This window comes from Suricata suricatta, chromosome 7 (assembly GCF_006229205.1).
Source record: "Suricata suricatta isolate VVHF042 chromosome 7, meerkat_22Aug2017_6uvM2_HiC, whole genome shotgun sequence".
In the NCBI taxonomy this organism is placed as follows: Eukaryota; Metazoa; Chordata; class Mammalia; order Carnivora; family Herpestidae; genus Suricata; species Suricata suricatta.
The window spans coordinates 89362494-89368116 of record NC_043706.1 but is presented as its reverse complement, the minus strand read 5'-3'; the positions used below and the strand labels follow the sequence as shown (position 1 = coordinate 89368116).

Here is a 5623-nt window from a genome sequence, read left to right as displayed (position 1 = left end):
GGGACCCAATCATAGCATTTGAAGTATCTTTGAAAATAACCAATTACAGGGTGGGCCAAGGACCCCCATGTAGGGTATAACTAGCCTTAAGCAATAAATGATTATCCACAGCTTCTATCTCTAGGCCTGCCCTAAGGAATGTTGAGCATTTTAGCTGGCCGCTTCTGATTGGGTGTTACTAGGGTGGTCCCTGGTTGAGCAATCTGTGCCCTTTTATTGTCTAATGATTTTGAGAAACTGACACTTAGGCCTCCAAGGTCAGAGGGGAAACTTAAAGTCTGTCATGGAGTCAGTATGGTTCAGACCTGCATCCTTTCAAGGGCTTATGGAATGGAAAATAAAGTTCTGTGTGGTTTTTTTCTTCTTTCAAAAAAAGAATCTGTAACATAGGGTTAAGTAAAAACAAAACAAGCCAGAACTCTGAACATGGATAGCACTACACAGACTCTATGCACAGAACACAACACAAGAATGAGTTACATATCAGTGATTATCATCAGGTGAGTAACTGGCTAGGGATTTATATTTCCCACAACAGAAGTTCCAGGTCAAAAATGTGTTAAAAGTTTATAATGTCAACAAGGACAAAAAAAAAGGTATGAGGGGATATAGGAAGAAAAGCCTGCCTGGGTCTATTATAGACATGATATTCTACAGCATAAAAATAGTCCCTTCCACAGAGTCCCCCAAATGGGGCAAAACCGATTTTCCACAACTTGACATGGGAAAAATAAATTCACTTGTAAGTATAGCATCTCCCATATTTAATGATAAATATGTTCAATCTGATGTTGTAAGTTAAGAAAATGTTGAGAATACATATGAGTTAAGCAAAATAAAAACAAAAGGCTAACCTTAAAAACTGGAAAACCCATCTCCTCTAAAGCAAAGTAGGTATAATCCTGATCATGCTATATGACGTAATCCACAGAAGGAAAGGAAGACCCAGAAAAAAGAAATCTTCACTTTGTTCAGTACTTAGGTTTGATGTTATCCTAGGAAAAACAGTGATAACTCAATGAATCTGTCACACATACAACTGAAAATCACCTTCTGATTTCAAACAAATTTAAACAATAAGCTTCCTTGGCAAATTTTCCTCCTATGCCACATACAACTTCAATGTACAGGACCAGTTCAAATACCTCCTCCCTTCAAACAGTAGATATGAACATTCAGGAACAGTCTACAATGCCAAGTGCCTGAAGAAAGAGAATGATTCTGAAGCGCTAGTGACATAAGTGACCTGAGGAAGTCAGGCTGTTAGTAACACTGATGGGAGCCAATCTCGCAACAGTGGTTTGTTTCTCCTCAGGTGTTTCCGCCAACAACTGCATGATAAATTTTGTGCAGGGTGTTGCAGATCTTTGAGTAGCCACCATTGTGAGATGCAGAAAGTCAAACGTCCTGACAGGAGATGGCACCATCCAAGTGCACAAAGCCCCCACCTATATTCAGGAGCTGAACGTTGGCAGGCTTTGGCAGGGTAACCTTGAGGAGTTGGTTCACCTTGGGGTTCTTTTGCCTCAAAGGGTTGGGCTTCTCACCTTGCGGGAACAAACACAATACAATGATTTTGGCTTGCGGCTGCCTTGTGTTAGTAAAGTTATACAATGGCCTTGATTCCATCTCCTACTTCTGCTGTATTTTTGATAGGGAAAAATCTGTTATAAGATGGCTGACTGATCAAGGGCTCCCCTTTCTGGGTTCTTCTTCCCACCCTGCTGGTAGCATGCATTAGCAAGAAATGCATAACTAACAGGCTATAAATTGTTGCTTCTGCTGATGCTCTGGGCTCAGACCTCTGGAGAATGATCTCTGAGCCCACAGGTGTAAAATGAATCTCTTGCCTTCCAAGATCTCTTAGTATCGCTTGGTTCTTCTGCCGGGTGATCCAGACCAGATTCTGTAACATCTCCATGATTGTTTGTTCCTACCCAGATGACAATAACCTTAGGTTTAATAATCTCCAGTTCTCCATTCGTCAGTCTCAATAAAACATATTTTGTATCTCCCTAAGTTCCAAAATTCAGAGCATGAATTGGGTCACAAAGCTCTCACCATATCTCATATTGCTGCATTAACTGCACCTTGGAGTCCCCCAAAAACAGTACACCTGGTTCTTTGTGTTTATGGTCTAGGACAAATCTGTTGTGCTGAGACATTATCTGTCATCTCCTTTAATATCTTCCACTGCATGTGCAATAGCTGCTGGGTTGGAATCTTCTTGGCTCCTTCTGTACTCAAGCAGATGGTCCCTGCAGGCCCCAAGTGACTGCAGCATGGGCTGGTCATGTGTCTGTCACTCTCCCTCTTTGGGAGAAACTAGAAACTGGGAGCTGCATTTTTTTCTCTGCTCATTCCACACTGATCCAGGGAAGGGACCATGGTGAGTGAGTGTGTACTATTCCAAACTTTGCCCGTGTTCTTACTGACCCTCAGCCTAGTGCTATTTCCTGTCCAATCAGATTCTAGCTAGACAGATAACATGCCCTTGGGTAGTGTCATGAAATGGCTTCACATTGGAGGTGTGTTTCAGTCTTCTCTTTCCTTCACCAGGGGTGAAGCTGGGAGCTGGGAGTTTTCTCCCAGTTGTGCTGCACTGCTCTGATGGGGGTGCCTATGCAGCTTTAGCACCACACATTTCCCTGCCAGCCCTGATGTGGCTGACTTCATGCTCTCCTGGGGTGTAGGAGCCTCTTAAATGTTTCTGGATTTCTCACGAAAAAAATTGGTGCACGTGTTATTGTTGAATTGTCATCACCATGGGCAGAAGGAGAGAACAAACTTCCTATTCTACCATCTTTCTGATATTTCTACTTGTGTATTCTATAGACAATTTAAACTCAACTGCAAAACCAGAAGTTTCACACCAGGTATTTGAAATTGTTTCCTCTTCTAGGTGCTGTCTAACTTCCAAATTTCAGTCACCAAATCCTGTAGATTCTACTTTCCTACTTTTCCTGAAATTCCTTCCCTTCTCTCTCACTCAGTTCTTACCATAAAACTACAAACCATTTCCTGCCTGGATTTCTTCAGTCACTTCCTACATTTCATGCTGCATCAACCTTTCTAGTTCACTCTTTACATTGTAGCCAAAGAGTTTTTTTCAAAATAAATATTTGATTTTCATCTTCCTACTTAGGGGTTTTTACTGGCTCTCCATTATTTTTGAATAAAATTCTAAGCTTTTAAATTATTTGTCTTAGCATAATCTTGTGCTGACCAATGTAATCAATACTATTTCTTAAGACCTCCCTTGGAAGAACTCTTCTTCCTTCTCTTCCAATTCTACTGTCTATGATGACTTACCATCATAGGGCCCAAAAACTCAATAACACTGGCATGCTTCTCTGGTCTTAGGGTGAGCTGTTGACTGAAGCTGGGGCAGTCTCACTACTTCTTTAGGAATTTGTGTAAGAGACTGGCTTACATTGGTGGCCAAAGTTGTAGAACTTGAGGTATAGGATTATAGCATAGCAGTCATGTTTCCACTACTACCCAAAAAGCGAACCTGAAAGGTTCCAGTAAATAATCAGAGCAAAGTGAGTGGAATACATAAAGACTCAGTCCTGTTGGCATTTATTAATAGTTTCTGTTGTTTGTGTTACTTGGTAACATCTTTCAACTGGTTTCCTGAGTTGATACATTCTCCTTTTCTTTAAGGTAATCCAAATTGGATGTTTTTTAACCCTTAACATATCTGATTAATATAGATACCTAAATTAAGGGGGTTATTAACCTAAAGCAAGGTTCACAACACTAAAATTGTGAGAGATTTAAAATAAATGTCTAACTCACTCACAGAGATTTAGTTCTTCTCCAGACAGAAGGAAATGAGCTGGATAAAGATGTTAAAAAGAAAGCCCAATGAAATTGTGTCAAAGCTTCTATTTTAAAGGCAGTTAAAATTAACATGATTAGAAGGAAATGATCATGTATGAACTTGAGTGAAGAAGATGATTTAGAAGTGTGGGGCCATTACAAAGACCCACCCAAGATTAAACCATGACAAGTAAATCATGTTAAAATTCCAGAATTGTGGTGTGTTTGATTGAGTTAATATAGTACTAAACCAAGAGGATACAAGTAAACTTTGCTCTTTTCTCTCTGAATTCTGTGTAGTTTCTGAGGATGTTCTATTACAAAGAATGAAGAAAAATTATAAGTGAAAATACCACTCTTTTATTAAGTAGGTTGGTTCTTAGCTATTATGAGGCTCTCTAGTAATCAGAATCTCTTCATTCCTTGGGTCCAAATCCAGACTGTAGTACATCTGACCCACCAATGCTATATAAGATTCAGTCACTGGCTAGTAGCTTCATAAACACTCTACAGATTTCTTTTATATCTTGTAAACTGCCCTGTCTCTGTTTCATAATCTATGCTTCAACTTGAGGGTTTTTTTTTTAAAGAATATAAATCGTATTTTTAACACTGACTTACTTAAATGTAGTCAATGGATACTATTAGTCTTCAAGCTAAATTATAAACCACTAACAGAAATCTCAACATCTCTACTTTCTGCTTGGATATTATTTTCTTTAAGGGGCTTTTCTTATCTCTTAGCACTGGGCTGGATACTGTCTCCCTTCATTGTAAGGCTGTATTTCCGAATGAATTATCTGATTGTCACAATTTCCATCTTCAACTATAATTTCCTAATAGTTCCCCAAGAGAACAGAAGTCTTTGAAATTGTAGATTTGATTTTTTTCGCTACTATTTTTACCATTTGTTTATAACAGTGTTTGAAACATATTTGATATACAAACTCTTCTTTAAAAAATAAGTTAGAAAAATATCACATTTTTTTAAAAATTAAAAAAAAAATTTAAGTAGGCTCCATGCCCAATATGGGGCTTGAACTCAGGACTCTGAGATCAAGTGTCACATGTTCTACTGACTGAGTCAGCCACACACACCCACATTTTTAACTTAAATATGAAAAGCTTGGTTAGGGTACCAAATGATATATTCAAGTTGTCCTTTGGTTTTCAAGATTAAAGATATCTAGTGAATGTAATCTTCTACTTTGTTTAAGGAATTGATGGTCATCTGGTAAAAACTATCAGAACCAATCAGGGAGATTAAAATTCTCTGTGGATCTTGTCTTGAAATTCTGATCTCTTTTGAAGTGATGTAACTATTATATTGCCAGTGAATTAAAGAAAAGAGATCATTCTGTAATCTTAAGGTCACAGCCTAATGCATAATGTTTAATTTTTACTTCCCTTAGGTGAGGGTGAAATAGTGTGATTACATTTCATCTGAAATCTAAAATTAGCTCAAACCAACATGTTCTCTTTAAAAGGGTAAAAGGAAAATGACGTAATGTTTTATATGTCACATTAAATTCTGCTAGTAGTCTTTGTAATGACATATCTTGTTATTTTGTGTTTGAACTTTTACAAAGGAAATGGAGCATCAAATGGGCTATATCCAGTTAATTTTGCTAATCAAATGAGCAAAAGAGCTTACACCTAAGAAAAAATATATATTCTTCCTATTTTATTATAAAATATAATAATAAAACTCTCAAAAATATTCATGATTATTTTTGATGATTGACACGATGGATGGAGTAACTTGATTTTTTGCTATGATGTTACACCTGAAATAAAA

General features: G+C 37.7%; 1 pseudogene; it reads right to left on the bottom strand.

The window, feature by feature from the left end:
• Window positions 1-1229: 1229 nt before the first annotated feature.
• LOC115295295 lies at window positions 1230-2284 on the bottom strand (annotated as a pseudogene).
• Window positions 2285-5623: the final 3339 nt, after the last annotated feature.